This window comes from Plectropomus leopardus, chromosome 6, assembly GCF_026936395.1.
Source record: "Plectropomus leopardus strain MGB_pleo_1.0 chromosome 6, ASM2693639v1, whole genome shotgun sequence".
Taxonomy (NCBI): Eukaryota; Metazoa; Chordata; class Actinopteri; order Perciformes; family Serranidae; genus Plectropomus; species Plectropomus leopardus.
In genome coordinates, this window is record NC_142181.1 from 33,437,219 (window position 1) to 33,455,915 (window position 18,697).

Here is an 18,697-nt window from a genome sequence, read left to right on the forward strand (position 1 = left end):
ATGCAACAAAATAGGAAAGAAATGGCAAGATGGGTGAACACTTTTGCAAGGCACTGTAAGTTAGTAAGTAAACAGTTTTACTTAATCCAATTTAAGGGTCAACCACAAAGGTTTGCATTGGCTACATCTGGACCTTGAGCCAGGGTCGTCTGTATGCTTTGACCACCCCCTAAGAGACACACTGTATCCACACACTTTCTAAACTTATATCAGGCAAAATTAAAAGTGGAAAGTTTAATTTGTTTTAAATTGTTTCCAGTAAACATTTAATACCTGCAGTCTATATGCAGGATGACACCAGTCACCAGCGACATGCCATTGAAACAGGACTGTATCATATTACAGCAAATTAGCTCCAGTAGCATTCTTAAGAAGCTGTAGCATCATGTGTTCTTGATGGGTTCATGGAGTTTTAACCTCTGTATAGTGACACGGCGGTCAGTGTGAAGCCTCTGGGACAGCGCTCTTGAGATTCTTTCCGTGGTCGTTGTCATGCCTTTGCACCGGCTACCCGAGCCTAAACCATCCAAGCTATCTAAATGCTCCAATCAGACACTTTAAGGAAATCGACGGTACTACTCAAACTGCACAATTCATCTATGACAGAAGTGGCATTGTCATAATACCCAACAACAAAAAAACAAACAAACTTTAAGAGCACTCTTGCAAAATAATTGAAGGCTTGAGGCTATTTTTTTTTTTTTTAAAAAAAAAGGTGTTATCCATCAAGTTATGCTTGTTTAAGGTAAATCCAGTTGTCAAAACAAAAAGTGCTCCGAAATAATGAAAAGGAGAGGAAGAGGAAAGCGAAAGAACAGGACTGTTAAAATACAGAGGCTGTTTAGGTCTTGAGAACTGACACCAGTAGAAATATTTCAACATTAAACAGATGAAAACAACAGCAGCAGAATCAACAAGTCCACCACGTCTTGAAACTAAATATGAGTCAGTTGGTTGAAGTGACACAAGGAGGAGGCAAACAGTGACTGTTTCACTTAAAGACAGACAGCTAAGACAGATTACCAGAAAGCAACTGCAGAGATGTGGGAGTGAAGTTTCTTACTGTTTTAAAACATACTGTAACCTACAGGAATACTTTGTTCACAAAATGACTGTTTGTATATCAGTTAATGATGCCATGTTACCTTGAATTCATTCATTCAAAACTTTATTTTTCTCATGCCTCCGTAGAAAATGACAAACATATTGATATATTCATTGGGGACCATATTTATTAAAACATCCATTGACAAGCTGTCACACAACTCATGCAGAATAATTCAAATATAATTTATTGTATGCTCTATACTGCAAACACATTGTCAATACAACCTCGCGCTTTTAAACTGAACTAAAAGTGAAACTTATTGCTGTTCTTTTCAAAGCCAGACTCAGATTTTTTTTTTTTTTTTTTTAACAAAAATCCATGTGTTTTGGAAGAACTAACCATAACTGGATAAATGAGACTTGGATTACACTGCATGAGTTAAATGAATGTTTGGTAACACTTTCTATGAAGCCCATGGTCTATAATGCAGAGACTATGAGTGCTTATAACTATGATTATACAGCACTATAGAGGCATTAAAACATATCATGTCTGTTCATAATGGGTTTTAATGCATTATAGACATGGGCTTCATAGACAGTGTTACTGAATATTTTGAGATAGTTTTACTCTTGTTAAACCCAATCAATCAATGAATCAATATGTTTGCTGTTTTCCATAAAGGCATGTGATAAAAAAAACAGGTTTTCTTCATGAATTCAAGGTATCGCAGCATGACCTTCAAATAGTTATTTTGTGAGTGAAGTGTTCCTTTAATAAAAATAATAATGTCAAACTTATACAGGGGCAGCAGAGATGTAACAGGTGCAGCCAAATACATGAAAGCTGACAAAACTAGAGCAAGACTGCTAACCAAATACCATGGCTGCCCTCCTGATGCTCTGATGTCCACTCAGACATTAAAGCGTGCCAGGCCGGCATCTGTTCAGATACATTTGATATTCATCAGCCAGTCACCTCTAAGAGATGATCAGAGCTACAGAAGTAGAAATGATAGCAGGAACCAAAGTGTTTGTAGCAGCGATGAAAAAACAAACAGGTAAATTTGCTAATTCACATTAGTGGATAAACTCGCATAGTTGTGCTGCATTAAAAAAAACTCATCTGTCGCTCCTCTGATGCGCACAAAAAAAAAGCAACCAAAAATCCTTGTTTTCCGTAGAGGTGTGAAAGAAAAACTATGTTTTCTTCACAAATTCAAGGCAAATTTGCCAGTCACCATTTGTAAACCAGGTTGCCAGAAAAAGTTAAGTTTAAGCCAACCCTAGATTCACTCTCGTTTGGTATTTAACCCGAATATTTCAGTTTTTTTTCTTTTGGATGCCTGCTGCCTATGGTTTGGCACCTGGTTGCTACATTTTTAAAAGGCCAAATCTCACATGAGCCCTGTGAGGGTACACGCCCAGAAAAGTCCCGAGCACAAGTAATAATAAAATAAGAAAAGGTTCGCGCACACACACACACACACACACACACACACACACTTCTAGAGGTTCAGCAGTGATGATTGAATGGGATTACTTGTATATATACATTTTTTCAGGGAAATCCTGCATCTTTACCCCTTTAAAACCTGAGCTAAGTGGTGTGATTTCTTTTAAAAATATGGGGAAAAGGCAATGAGCCACTTAAAAAATCATGACCGAAGAAAATTGCCTGAAATTACAAAAAAACAAAGAAAAGTAAAAAGAGATATATAAGATATAGATATATAAATACAATGATTGTGAAAATAGTTTTCTGGACCTTTTCTTCATGTTTTTAAAAATAAATGACTTTCTAATTATTTTCCACCCTCTGGTTAAAATGTATTTTTAAGTCATTTTCTTTTTCATTTTCTCACCTTTTACTTATTTCTTCTTTCTTTGTGGGACATTTCTTGCCACGCTGGTCATTGTCTTCTGTCTTTATGCTTTTGAAAGAAATCAGACCAATTTGCTCAGCTTTCAAATGGTTAAAGAACTCATCAATTTAACTGAAGAGTTTGGCCATGTCATTTCTCCCTGTTCTGCATTTCATGTGATCACTTTTATAGCTGCCATAGCTACGTGCAAAGAGAGAAAGCTCATCTGTGTGTTTGAATTTGAGCGTGTATGTGTGTGTTTGGACGTGCAGAGTGCCAGCATGGATGTCGTGCCTGTTTGGGTGGGTTGGAGGTATCTGGTATCCGGCAGGGTCACAAGAACACATAACACACATTCACTGCTGCCCAGCCGTCAGTGTATCAGTCACACAGGCAAGTTTTGGAGAGATAGACTCTTTACACATGAGGTGATTCGCTCTTACAGTAAGTGACAGGAATGGAGTCATCGAAACCCTCCCTAAACCCCCGAGTAAATCACTGACTCTGCCACGCCGAAAGAGGATAATGAGATATAATAACACATATCATAGTGGGCCCCATGTTAAGACTTGATATTTTCTTTTTTGATGTTATTTTAGAGAAATTACTTTACAATAACAACCTACTTTAGGGCACTGAGCACATAGGGAACTGGATGATTTTACTCTACCGACATTTCATTCAAATCAACTTTTTTTTTAATAATAGTAATAATTAAAAATAATTAAGCTTATTTTTTAACACTAACTCTTACACAGTTGAGACATTTTAACCCTCTAAGGTATGGTGTTACGGCTAACATACCCATTTTTGGCCATTTAGACTCACACAATACATCCTCAATTATATAGCAATACTTTAATAAAGAGCAAGGGTCCTAAGGAAAACAATAACACTGTTTATATTATAACATGACTTTCTGGAGGCCATGTTGAGTTGCTTTTTCGGGACCCATCAACTCTTTTGCTGTTGTTTTACAATCTGGAAAAAAAAAGAATTCAAAATAACAGATGAGTGAAGTTTTATGATTCATTCTCAAAGTTCTTTAAAGTTTGCTTAAATATGCTCACACTCATTAACACATTCATTCTTCTAACTTTTACACCATGGTACAATGTTGCCTGAGGGTAACGATCAGACAAACAGACTTATGACAAGAGTCAATTTTTAATGCATTTCCTCTTTCAAATGGCATGACTTTTTTAGTACTGTATACAATTATATTAAAAATTCAAACACTGTCTTTTCTCATTGTGTATAGTGTTGCTGTGCTCAAAAGGGTACCTCCAAAAACATGTTTTTAGAAAATTTCTTAAAATGATATCTACTCAGTCTATTTTAATGATGGAAAACAAACATACACAAAACAAACAAAACAAAAACAAAAAAATAGAGATGCCGTATTGAGATCCAGGCTTTCCAACTTTTTTTTTGTGCTGAGTGTCTGGCATTGTATCCAACACTGCTGTACTAATGGCCTGAAAGTGTCAGTAAGAGTCCAAATGCACAGCCATCACTGCTGTGTTTCATAAACCTACAGCAGACACAACAGTGACAGTAATGTGCAGGATGACACTGTTGTCATCAGTAAATTCTGTCTCTGCAAAAAGCAATCTTGGTAGGTATCAATGTGCTAGTTTTCAGTAAAAAAAAACAAAACATAATTTTCAGTCCTGAACACTGCAGTCAGAATACTGGAGGAAAACATAGTATTCATAATAATAATATGATTATCAGCAAAAGTTTGACTTGTGCACCTGACAACAGCTTTTAACTGCAGCTCTGTGTGACAGACAGACAGACAGCAGCAGGTGGAAGAGGTGGCACTCCCTGGATGGAGGGGAGGCATGGAGGGATGGAAGGAGGAGGAGGAGGAGGAGGAGGTGAAGATTTGAAATGCCTCACAGCCCGGTCTTATTATAGATCACACTCACACATCTGCAGGCCTCAACACGTCTGATGACTGCCCCAATCATCTTGGACCTTCATCTCTCTCATATGTAGGTGAAGATAATTAATAAACAACTGATAAATGTATGGCATGTCTTGGTGATTTAGTGCATAACCAGCAGTGCAAAAGTCAAGAGATGTTAATGAAGAAAATATGAGAACATTTAAGAAATGTGTAAAATGAATCTACCACTGAATCTACCACTGTTTCATCTGCTTTGGGGAAGTATGCAGAAAATGTCCTCCTCAAATATATTCAGACATAATTAGCACAAAGTAAATCTTTTCAACACTATGTGGAACCTATTTAGGGTTTCTGTTGCTTGAAGGTGAATGTAGCACGACTGTGGAGTCAACAGATTATGCAATAGCTGGATTCTGTTTCATTTTTTATCTTAGCAGTCAGTATGTTCAGGTGGCTACAGCCCTCCTCTATGACATATGAAGAGGGAATGAAACTGCAAGTGTGGTCAGACTTTAAAGGTCTGGGAAAGTGCTTTTCTTTACAGATGATCCGATTTAAAGTTCCAGTGTGTAGAAATATTGGCAAATATTGGGAATATATTGGCAGAAATTAAATATAATATCCTAAGTATGTTCTCTTTTCACCTTAAACTTAGAATTGTTGTGTTTTCTTAACCATAGAATGAACTATTTTTATCATTATCTCTTTTTATCGCTCTAGGTAGCGGGTTCTTGTCCGCCATGTTACACCACCATGTTTCTACAGTAGCCCAAAGTGGACAAACTAAATAGATAGGGTAGATTGAGTTTTTGTGTCAGTTACATTAGTTTGAAGCTCCTCCATGATGAGCCAAACAGCGTTGGAAAAATACTGATTTTTTATTTATTCATTTATTTATTTTACATGAAACACACTGCTCCTTTAATACACCTTTGCTTTGACAGCTCTTTCTATAATTTTATATTAATAAGCATATATACTCCAGTCCAAGAATGATCATTTCAACTGTTGATCACACTAAACCAAAGAGGCCTTGTCTCTGTTCAACTGTTGTAACCATCATCTATCAGGAGGATTACCAACATAGTTGTGCCATAAAAAATGGCTCACAACATGAGGAAAAATATATGAAAGACTAACAAGTAAACAATAATGTGATGTTGTTTGTATTATTGCAGAGGCACACATCGACCCTGCACCAGAGTAACAAAAGAGTTGAAATGACAAAAGCCGCACGCAGGAATACCCAGGAAGCAGAATCAAACTCTGAAAAAGCACAAATAAGTGAAAGCAATGTTCCTGCACAATCCCAGATAAACTAATTACATGTCAAGTTGTTTCCCAGAGATTTTATTCCTAAAATTAAAATGAATAAACATCTCTCCAACTGGTGTAAAAAGTTTGAATTTCTAAAAATGTAATTTGTGCAGAGAACCCCGTTAATAAACAGCTTTAGAGTCTCACTTCTTGCTGCCTTACTGCTCTCACGATGAGCTCTGAATGTGAAGATCAGACAACAAACCAGAAAGCTAAAGAGCTTGTCTGTACCGTCAGCCACTCTGCAGTTTGTCTAACAGGAGCTGGATTAAGTTGTCGTGAGCGGGGTTGATAATGCGGGGAAGGTTTGTTGGTGAGGTCATAGAGTGGAAAAGACAGCTTAAACATGGTCTGACAGCACCTTTCAGCCTCACAGCACAGGGGTTGTGCAAAAAGCTTAGTCACAACAAAATGAGTAATGCCCTTTTTACTTTCTGTGTCACATTTAAATGCCATCATTATGTTAGTTTAAAATAAAGTGTCCTTGAAAAGGGAATTTAGATATTTTGAATTTAGACAGTAAGTTTCTTCACGGCTGCAACATTTCATGTTTTCGTTAGAAAGACCAGTCCAGCCATCTGGAGCTCAGTGCCTTGTAAGTGTGTAATGGTAAGCCACTCCCTCATCATTTGCAGAACTGCAAGAGGTCACTTGCCATGAAATTATAATTGTAGTTTAACCCTTTGAAACCTAGGCAAATTGGCTTGATTTCTTTCAAAAACATGGGAAGAAGGCAATGAACAACGAAAGAAAAAATGACCCAAAAATTAGCAAGAAATGAGTCAAACGTACAAGAAAACTACCAGAAAATTAACAAAAAACAAACCCCACAAACAAACAGAAAAAAAACAAGTAAAACAACAACAAATAAAGCAAGGAAATAACCTGAAAAAAAATCTGTAAAAAAAGATAAATAGTTCTCTGAACATTTCCCCAAGGTTTTTCAAAAATAATAACAATTTTCTAAATCTCCAAATTCCTTGCAATTTGTGGAAAATTTCCTACCAAGTTGCCAATTGCTTTTTTCCCATTTTTGAAAGAAATCAAACCAGTTTCTGTCAGTGAATGTGATGGTGTGATATGAGGCTGAATAGTTTTTGTTGTCCTGCTCTGACTTACAGCAGCAGCCTTGTGAAACTGAGCTTGCTGCTCTAATCCTGCTCAGAGGCTGCTCTAAGCCTACTAGAGATAGACATGTTAATGATGTTATAGTTGGCTCAGTAATGTCAGGACTCCAGCATCAGGTGTCCACTCAAAGAAAACAACCGCCCATCTGCCCTTGAATAAGTTGATAACATTTCCCAGACGTAACACACTGCAGCAGTGATGCAGCACATGAGACAGCTGAGGATGTGAGTTTGTGATTTATTTGTGATGGAGGCATTATCTGCTGAGGCCAGATATTGATAAAAATAGGTTTTCTCCTCACGTACTTACATAAGAGTATACACATGCAAACACACACACACACACACACACACACACACAGAGGAAATACCGTAACACTTTTCACAATTGGTGGCAGCCTGAGAACATAACAGAAATCTTATTGGATCTAATTTTAGGACAATCAGAAAACCAGAGGAGGGAAACTGCTTCTATTTCAGACACCAGACTAACTGCCAATACATCAACCAGTAACATCAGGTCTTCATAAACACACTGAAATTCAGAAATTAGCATCGCTTGTTTATTCTGCGAGTGGGAACGCTACAGAGTTTGTGGTAGCAGGCCGTACATGCATGGATTAAACAGCAGTATGTTGCCTTTTTGAAATGCATTTATTGCATTTTTTTCTGCACTTTCCCAAGATTGTATCTGCCTGTGTTTAGTATGGAGGTAGACAGAGCAAAATACATGTGCGTGCATTTCCATTCATGGAGTCACAAACACATACAGAGACTAAAATCACCAAGCAAAGATCGATTGTAAATGTATGGCAATATGTGTTGTCTGTATTAAAAAACCACAATGAGATCATCATCTAATAATCGATGAACTTAAGGCAGTGGTTAGTTAGTTAATAGTGAAAAATGTCCAGAAAACTAAATTCATGATTCTTACAATTATACATAATTTTATTTAAAAGGTAGTTTATTTGTAACTTTTTCTTTGCTCACTTTTGGGCCATTCCTTGTTAAACTGCTTTTTGGCTTCTTTCCTTGAATTTGAAAGAAATCAAGCCAGTGGGCTCACATTTTAAAGGGTTAACAATAATCAGGGAAGCAACGGATAAAAAAGGATACACTGTGAATTTGGTGAAATAAAGGTCAGTATGATAGCATCAGCAAACTCTTGTCTATTTATTTTCAGCCTGTTCTCAGTCTCAACTCGTCAAATACTGCCGCTTTGTCAGTGATGTCAGCGTCAGACCAATACAAAGAGGCACCTTTCGTGGCAGTATGATACACACCAGGCAGCGGCACTTTGTAATGGTGCCGACAGCTATTGTAATATAAAGAGATAGAAAGTCTAAATAGGGTGGACATGGGGGAAGCTGGATGGGGCCAAACACTCCCGGACTTTCACCTGGGAACCCGCTGTTCACTCCCTCTGTGAAAATAAACTAAATCAGGATGTTTTTTCTAAACCTAACCAAGTGCTTGTGTTGCACAAGAATATAAACGTGAAAATGAAGTGCTTTGTACAGCAGAAACTGTACGTTCACTGTGAAAACAGAAGTAGATTTTGAAAAGACACAATGCATGTGACAGGCTTAAATTGACAAGCCATTCTGGATCGTCAACAACAGAAGCAGGAGGAAACCTACTGCATGAGATTTAAACACAATGGTCCACTGACAAAGCAGTGGTATTTGATGAGTTGATATGAGAAAATGTTATTTTACCAACTTAAATCAAATTCATTCAACTTTGTTTCCATATTTTTCCTCTGGTCATCCTCGCTCCACCTGCAGTGTCTCTACACCCTCCCAGGGAGGCCACCTCACAGTTTGACATCCACTGGTTTAGGAGATATGAGCACAAAGATGATTGGACAGATATGATGGCATAAGAATTTGTGAATGAGAGGAACTCAGCATGGAGGCAATAGAGGTGATAGGAAAGTAAAAGAAATTGCAAAAATTCTACACAAAAGGAAAAAAAGGCAAAATGTGACCCTAAAAAAAGCCTGTAAAGTGAGGGGGCACCAAAGAGTCAAAGTGGAAATCAAATATATATATATATATATATATATATATATATATATACAGTATTGTGACATTAAGAAAAGACGAAGATGTTTTCAGCGTGTTTGGGAGCTTGCATGAGTAGAGCACAAGAGGGAGACTTCCTCATTTTCTGTCTGTCATTGACTTTTTTCATTTTTAGGAGACAAATGAAGTACCGTCCAATTGTCATCATTACAATGACTCCATGATAATCACCATCCCTCTGCTAAAACAACAGTGCAGAGGACTTCGCCTGAAGGACATGAGGGTTCATTCTAATGGAATTACATACCAAACATGTTGACAGCATGCAGTAAGCTGGAAAAGCAAGCTGGAAAATTCACCAAAATTACACAAGATCTTTTCCCAGTCCACCAGTAGCAGCAGACATTCAGTTAGTTGTTGGCGCAAGTTCTTTCTGCCTCCACCAACATTCTTTTCATTTCATGAAAATGAAAAGAATTTAATCCATATCAACTGTTTTGTATGAGGGACTTTTTATTTGTGATTGCAGTGTTATATATACACACACACAGTGAGGTCTACGTATCATCCAAACTAACCAGAACATGTGTCTGGAGAGACACTCCATTGGTTAAACTTCTAAGATACAGACAAAGGTCAGTTTACTTGTCACGAGAAGTGCAACTCAGCCTGTGAAAATGGCTGTGTAATATCTCAAAATGTTTAGAAAGCCTTACGCGCTCCTAGTGTTGCGTGCTACAAATAAAGCTTGAAAGATGTGGTTATTTGCCAGGCAATTAATTGATTTTGGTTAAGGGCTAAAAAGTCAGGATGTGTCAGCCTGAGCTGCTTCAGTTTTGCCCATTTTTGTTATAAAAATGTCTAGTGTGTTCAACAACTTAATGGAAGTGCAAACAAACTCTTTTCGTTTTCACAGATTAATTATAAGTGATGAAGGCAATTGAATAACAAAAAAAAAAGACTTCTATCACTTTGGTTCCTGCTACTAATGTGATGCCACATTTGAACCCATAAAACAAACAGACAACAACAACAAAATGTATTTGAGATATACAGATGAGTGAATGTTGGGTGGCCTGAGGCAGGGTCAGACTGGGAACAACAGAACAGCCCTTTGCTTTGCTGGGAACACTTTGCAGCATCACCCTTGTGTATTTTTTTCCTTTTTGTTTCTGACCTTTTCTTCTCTGCTTTTGCATTTTTTCACTCCTTCATCCATCTAATTTGTATTTCAATCCAACTACTGTTGTTTAAATTGTTTTTTTTCATTTATTTCCTGCTTTACCTCTGACATTGCATGATGGACTGATCCACTGTAACATGCCTGCCTTACAGTATCGGTATGCTATCAACAGATTTGGACCATCCCAAAATCTAATGTGCCGCAGCAGGCTGGACTCTTTTTTTGCTACTTTTTTTTTTTTTAAGAAAAGTGGTCATGGCCTTGCAGCCTATAAGGTGGCCAGTCCAGCTGGCATTTATCAGAATTGCCCAATGGCCAGTCTGAATCTGGAGAAAATTGCAGGCTATACAGTTATTAGTTACAGAGTATTTACAATTTAAAAAAGTTGGTGGGTTTCCTTTAAAGATTTGTGCAAAACTTGAGTGATATTATTAAAATGTCGATAAAACACAGTTACGAGACGACTGCATTTTCATTGATTGATGTTATGCAACTGTCATGTGTCATATTCCTGTCATGATAACATTCCAAGAAGCATCTTGATGGATGTTCAAACATTGGCAGCTTTTTTCTATTGCAGCCACCACAATTTAAATTTGAGGGTTAATGGAAACCCATCAAGCGATGCTGTGTGTCTGTCTGCCTTTAAAAAAATGGTAAGATAGCTACTACCACATCACCACCACCTCTTATACAGTCACACGTTGTGTAACTTAAAGCAGAAAATATGAGTCAGGAATTGAATGTGAGCACAGTGTAATAATTGGATGGACAAAGTGTGCTGCCCCTCTGCAGCAGGAGAGGGAAGAGAAGGCCCACCAGAGCACTGACGCAGCCATAGCTTTGACTCAGGCTCCGGCCTATTAGCTGAATATTTAGGAAGCGCTGCTGCTGTGAGCCACTTTAGATAAAAGCATCCCTAATGTCCAAACAGTCCAAGATTAGTGAGATAGATCCCAGCATGTCTCCTGGCCATATGAGACATCAGATGGACAAAACAAGGCACACCCGCAGGCATAAGCCTCTGGACAGGAAATGCCTCCATGTAAACAGGAAACAGAGATAAGATACAATTTACACATGGTGGCAGACACCATGCGGTCATCTGAGGATAAATATTTTATAAAAAATATGAACTGTATTTCTCATTTTAAATGAAAAATAAATCAAATATTAACTGAGATGTGTTCTCCAGTCATTTGTTTACATGAGTTTGCTTTCCTGAAAAATCCTCTCAGCTCTCTGTATACACAAAGGGAAGTTTACCCATGTACGTACGTCAACCAGGGTTTCCTCATGAGGTCTTCCTCCCAAACCGCCCAATCAACTCTTGACCCTACTTCCTGGGCTGAAATTAACCCCACCCACAACCGCAACAACCACCACCCAAAGTCTGTCGCCAGGAAGCTGCTATCATCCATCATTTCATTTCTGACGTCATTTACTCTCAGCTCATAGGTACATGCTCAATTTATACCCACTGTTTTTTTATTTACTGCACATCTTCCAGCAACACCTTGTCTCAAAATAACAGATCATGATTTCTTAGATCATCCACAAAAACAAAATGTCACAAGAGAGACACATCAGACTTTATTTGTGGCATCAGACCTGTGATCCTGTGACAGTCTGTACCAACAGAATTAGAGGAGAGCTCAGTTACTGGCATCCTTTTAAACAAGCTAGAGTAAATAGAGGTTTGCCAGCTGCCATTACTATGATGCAGAGACATCAACAACTTTAACCCTTTGAAACCTGGAGTGACATCACTTTGCTTTCAGACACCTTTTACAATTATTTATACCTTTGAACCCTGAGCAAATTTTGAAAGTGGTATTTCATTTTCTATTTAATTTTTTTCTTTAAAACATATTTTTCTGTTAATATTAATATTAATATTAATATCTACTATTTTTCTCTAGTTTCTTCTTTTGCTGCTCATTGCCCACGATTTTGACAGAAATCAAGCCAGTTTGCTCAGGTTTCAAAGCTTTAACTATATGAGCAAACAATGACAGAAAATTCTTCAAAAGCTTCCAAAAAACCCCAAACTAAAAACAAAACCCAAAAATCAAGTGTCAAGCTTTTGTATGTTAAAATTAAGCTGCATGAAAGGTGAAACAATTATGAATCAAAAGATCTTAAAGGGACAATTCACTCCAAATCAAAAAAAAATTCATCCTCTTACTTATAGTGCTATCTCAATGGGCAACATCTCCAGCACTCTGCAACTCATGCTAAAACAATATAGACAGATAAATAGCTCTACCGGTAAGGAAAAAAAATGTGTTTTTGATTTTTGTTTTTGACTGTCCCTTTAAACCAGAATTGCATTTTCGACTTGCCATAGAGGGTTGTTTTTTTTTATTTTATAATCAATTACAAGACATGTTAAGTGTGACAGCATTGTTTCGGAAAATTTGATAAGTAGCTTCATTATATCCCATTTTGGTACCATCTTGATCACTTAAGACACTGCTCACCTGAGACTGTCTGTCATGTTCACTGGAGTTTCACCATCACTCAGCTGACATTGTGAAAGATTTACCTTAATATCTAAGTCAGTTCTTTCACAAAGGTAAAACAAGTCATCCATGTCGACTCTTTGATACAGATAATTGGCTGAAAGCACTAAAACATCAAAAAACAGTTAATCAGTCAGAATCTGTCCTCCTAAACCAGCAATTTACTTTTGAAGGAGCTAAATGAGAATATATTTTCATAACAAAGGCTAGAAGAATACCTAGCCTGTGTCCAAGAAATGACATTTATATACAACTTATTTTGAAACAGCAAATATGTCAGTCAGTCAGTCAGTCATTTTCTGTAACTGCTTGTCCTCGTAAGGGAGTCGCGGGGGGGCTGGAGCCAATCCCAGCTGTCATTGGGCGAAAGGCGGGGTAGGTCAGGTCTGGACAGGTCGCCAGACTATTGCAGGGCCACAACAAATATGTTTACATGGAAATATAATGCAGAGCAAATTACATTTTCGATTAACATAATGAGGAAATGTTGCTGTAATGTATCTGGCAACATGCAAAAATGTTGATACTTAACATATCAACAAAATGTTTGCTAAAAACGTATATTGGTTGTATTGTGATATCTTCTCACAATTAATATTATTTTTTATTTAGCTTATTTATCAACATCTAACTTAAAGGAAGATTTTTCCACACTTTAACCAAAGTGTTTTTGTTGCCTAAACCGAAGGCAGGAGTCTGGATGTGAGCACACAGTTCTGGTGTCAAGGTCCTGCACATTATGCTCACCATCCTCTCCGACCATGTCCTTGCAAAGCATGTGTTTCGTTGAGAGAAACGTCTCTGAACATCATCCAGGCAGAGGCAGCCATTACTTTGCAACAACAACATATTTAACCCTTTGGGTCCGCTTTAATATTACACACACTTGTGTTGTTCTGCCCAAAAAAAACCAAAAAAAAAACAAACTATTACACATTATATGATTTTCTTCTTTCATGAAGTTAATTTCTTTTTTTAACCAGCATCAGTCCTAATCATAAATATCATATATTCATTAATTTTCAGAATGCCAACCATTTAAATGTCAGGTTTTTGTCATGGTGTCACTATGTTTATGGATGATAAAAAAAAAAAAAATTAGCACAGTCTGGGATATGTAAATAATTTGTAGCAACATTGATTGAGGCAGTGCATGTAGTGGAAACAGCTTGTGCTCCATATGCCAAATATAGTAAAAATGATGTCGTCAGGTAGAAAATAGTAAAAATGACAAATGCTAAGGCAAATGCCCAAAATGACACCCAGAAATAATAGTCAGTCAGTCAGTCATTTTCTGTAACCGCTTGTCCTCGTAAGGTGGCTGGAGCCAATCCCAGCTGTCATTGGGCAGAAGGCGGGGTACACCCTGGACAGGTCACCAGACTATCGCAGACACATATAGACAGACAACCATACACACTCACAGTCACACCTAAGGGCAATTTAGAGTCATCAATCAACCTGAGCTGCATATCTTTGGACTGTGGGAGTAAGCCGGAGACCCCGGAGAGAACCCACACAGACACGGGGAGAACATGCAAACTCCACACAGAAGGGTCCCTGCCCGGACCGAACCCCGTTCCAACCGGGTTTTGAACCAGGGACCCTCTTGCTGTGAGGCAACAGTGCTAACCACGATGCCCCCAGAAATAATAATAATAATAATAATAATAATAATAATAATAATAATAATAATAATAATAATAATTATATATATATATACATATATATATATATATATATATATAATTATATGTTTCTTATATAATCTTACAATTATATGTTTATAATTGTATGTGTGATCAAAATTTGCACTTTGAATTGGTTTAAAGGTGCATTTTTTTGCACTTAACAGTATGAAAGTGACAATTTTGTTTACACAGTGTATTTTAGACTCCAAAATTAAGCAAAAATACATAATCTTGCCGAAATGTATGCCATATGCATGAAGACAGCCAAAATTATTTAAAAAAATGAAGGATGAAAAGTGCATAAAATGTACCAAACAGTCCCTAAGGGTTAAGAAAGCAATTAAGCAAAATACAAATGCAATTTCCAGGAGACAGAAATGAACTAGCTATGTTCTTATTTGAAGCTGCTAAAAAGCAGATTCTACCTTTTTAAGATGAGTTTGATGCTGTTTTAAAACCAGAAAGTTTGATGTAATCCAAGCACTAATTTGCATGGCCCAAAAATTACCCAGTGCATGTATTATGTAACCCAGTGCCACACATGTGTTGATGGTCCTCCATCACAGAAAGGGTGTGTTTTGGCTGCAGCAGTCCCTGTACCCACTTTGGGCCAACTTGCATACCAGGCTGGTGGAACTGGAACTGGGGGGCAAACGGATCCTATGACCATCACGCTGCAGCTGTCGTTGGTGTGTAACATTCAGACAGGGGCTATTTGAAATGACCGCCACCAGCAGCTCTGTCAGCTCTGCATGAGGCCGTTTCGACTTATTTTTGACTTGCACGCTAAACTGTTACAATAAATTAGAGTTAATACGCTTTTCTCTAAATGTTGTGGTACTCCTAATGTATGAGGCCCCACCCATCTGCCACACCTAAAGGTTTAAATAAATGCTATGAATAATTTCCAACTGTTATTTGACCCAGGTCACATTACAAAACACTCTTATAAACTTGGACTCATAGTGACATGCCACACTGCAAATAGTTACCATAAACCTCAGTGAATGCTCGAGTGTTTGTAACCAGCAACTGGCATGTTGGAATAAACACAAGCGGCAGCTGTCTTGCTAAAACTGTCTTTGCATTTAAACAGCACACTATTGTTATGCTCCCTAAAGTCAGCAATGTGGAGTCTACTGGCTGCTACATAAACCATTCTGCGTAGCTCTCCGCTGCTCCTGAGCTGCCAAATGTTGATTTTCTAGGGAAGTCCTAGGGCTGATTATAACTAAATTATACAGACACAGAGTACAGACCCAGAGTCACAAAGGCATGGCCATTGAAGATGCATTTATACCTTCTGCTCCAGACAGAGTTATCAGTCCCCTTCAACCATGACTTCTAACACCTGCTTTCCTTTTGGTTCGGAACAACAACAGAGAGCCTTCAGGTATCAGCAGACTGCACTGTATCATCAGCACAGAGACTTTATTAAACCACATCCATCCAGCTTACCTTATTTCTCAGCCTCAGCGTACGTCCTCCAGTGGTTCAAAGGTGACAAACTTTCACCTGCAGATCTTAAATCTCAGGCTCTCTCTCCCTTTTCTTATCTTCCTGTCACTCGTTCTCTCTCAAATTCACTTCCTGTCGTCCTCAGCTGCACTCCTTCACTCTGCCTTGTTGTTGTTTTTAATCTTTTCCCCCTCTCTCTTTCTAAAGCCTTTGCCCCTTGTCACCAGCCAGCCTGTTGCTCCCCTCACTGAAACCTCAGGCCTGGCGCGGGCCCATGGCATCTCTAGGAGGGATGCATCCGGCTGCCTGATTGGCCGGAGGGCAGACAGATGTCCCCATATTAGGGCAGCGAGAGGCGGGGCTGCATGACTACGATAAAGGAGGGAGGAGAAGAAGATAACAAAGTTTGTGACACAGTAGATTGTCTGTTTGAGTAGTGAGACTGTTGACTGTTTCTCTCTCTGCTGCTCAGATGCCTGCAGCATGTCTCAACACACAATCCAGCAAACCTGTCAAGGTTTTGAGAAATCCATCATCATCTGTGTCCAGAGGAGATGGTTAGTTTGACAGTTCAGGGCACATTAAAAGAGCAGGTGACGTGAATTATCTCAAAGCTAATAAAAAAACTTTAAAACTAACCAGTGTGTTGATTTAAACACTTTGAGACCTGAGCAAATTGACTTGATTTCTCCCCCAAACACGGGAAGAAGGCAATGAGCAAGAAAGAAAAAAAGAAAGATTTTTAAAAATTAGCAAGAAATTATTTTTTTTAAAGTACAAGGAAATTAATTGAAATTTGTAAAATAAGTTAATGAATTAAATTAAAATTAAAACTAAAACTAAAACTAAAACTAAAACTAATAATAATAATAATAAAGTTTAAAAAGACCTGGAAAACATTCAAAAATGATAATAATTTTGCAATATAACTTCAAATATGTAATTATAATAATTCTTCTAAGTAATTTTGCGAGCGTTTTATAACTACTTTTCTAAATCAAATCTACTAATTTCTTGCAATTTGTGAAACATAAATACTCAAAGTGCTCCTGGACTTTTTTCCATGTTTTTTGAAGGAAACTCGCATCAACCTGACAGAATCACAGGTGTGAAAGCCATCTGTAAGCAGCAGAAGAAAAGTGATGTCGCTCCAGGTTTCAAGTATTTTTATTCTCTTGCAAGAGATAAGCAGTATTCCAAGGAATACTACTACAGGTACTTCTTTCCCTGTTTGCAGGAGGTATTTAAAGTGGTGTGTCTTATCAATTTTAAAACATAGACTCCAGGCTATAAAACAAAAGCTCAAAGGTCAGTCTTTCTACTTTGGATAATGCTCCTTCTCATCTACTGTCTGACTGTTTGCTGCTGAGTTTGCATGTATGAGAAGGCCGCAGTGATTGATCGGCCACTAAGTTCTGATCACTTAATATGCCAGCTGACCAATGGGACAGCCTCCAAAAATGTGATGGCGATGAAGGATCTTTGGATAAAAAAAAACAAGCTGTTGTGCTACAGACACACAGGGTTTCTTTCCAGTAAGCTGTTTGTCGGCGGTTTAGATCTCAATGTCCCAGCTGAGTGCTCCAACTTCAAACCTTGCAGCCAAAATAAACCAGAAGACAGGCTCTAATAAAATCCCTGCAGTCTTTAGATGGCTGGATGAACTTTCCAACAAGTGATGTTGTTGGGAAGTTATTTTTATCCCAAATGGTTTAAAATAGGAACAGCAGGCCTTGGATCTCTCTTAGAGAAAGTGTGACGCTTCCTTTCAGGGGAGCAACTGCTGTTATGAGCTGAACTGTGTGTGTGTGTGTATCTGCGTGCATGTGTGTTTGTCTGCTTGTATTCCTATCTGCGTTTCAGCATGTCAGTATGTATCTGTCTGTTTATTTGTGTGCGTCTATGTTTGTGTAAGATGATTTGTAGTAAACCAACTGGCCGCAAAGCCGAGGTAAATATGACAAGGTTCAGATGTGCCAGACAGCGAGCCAAAGTCCTAGCTGGGCAGAGACGTGTAAAAGCCCCTCCCAGCCCTCCCACATAACCGCTCAGACTGGAAGGGACACAAAACAACTACAAATGATGCATGTTGCTATAGTTTTGTATCTTTCTATCTCTTTGTGGGTGTTTTTTTAAATATTTTTGTTGTTATTTTGCATCTCTTTGTGATTATTCTCTGTCTCTGTAATAGACCTGCATCTCTTTCTTTGTTTTGCATCTTCTTGTTTTTGTAGTCATTATGAGTCTTATTGTAGTCACTCATTATGAGTCTCTTTTACTGACATTTTGCAGTTGAAGGCCAGGGGGTATTTAGCTTTAGTTCCCCATAGCTAAATTCTCTTTTCCTCCACAATGAGGTCAAAGCATAAACTGTATAAAATATTGAACGTAGCTACCGTGACATCTCCCATTGTTTTGTGGACTGAAATTTTGAGGCCTAAACTTTCACAGCAGTACAGTACGTGTCTGGGTGGTGTCAGTTTAAAACGTGGCTGGACGGCACCTGTAAGATACAATGCTGGACAATGTCAGTTTGAAA

The 18,697-nt window shown here is 38.0% G+C and overlaps 1 protein-coding gene across 5 annotated transcripts in view; it reads right to left on the bottom strand.

The window, feature by feature from the left end:
- Nucleotides 1-18,697, bottom strand: part of prx (periaxin) — a 61,408-nt gene that overhangs the window by 31,521 nt on the left and 11,190 nt on the right. Inside the window, exon 1 of one of the 5 annotated variants that reach the window (XM_088079308.1) lies at nt 16,159-16,420. The exons of the other annotated variants lie outside the window; for them this stretch is intronic. The gene's annotated coding sequence lies outside the window, so the exon portion shown is untranslated. Of the gene's footprint in view, nt 1-16,158; nt 16,421-18,697 lie in introns of those variants that run through there. 5 annotated transcript variants of the gene reach the window in all.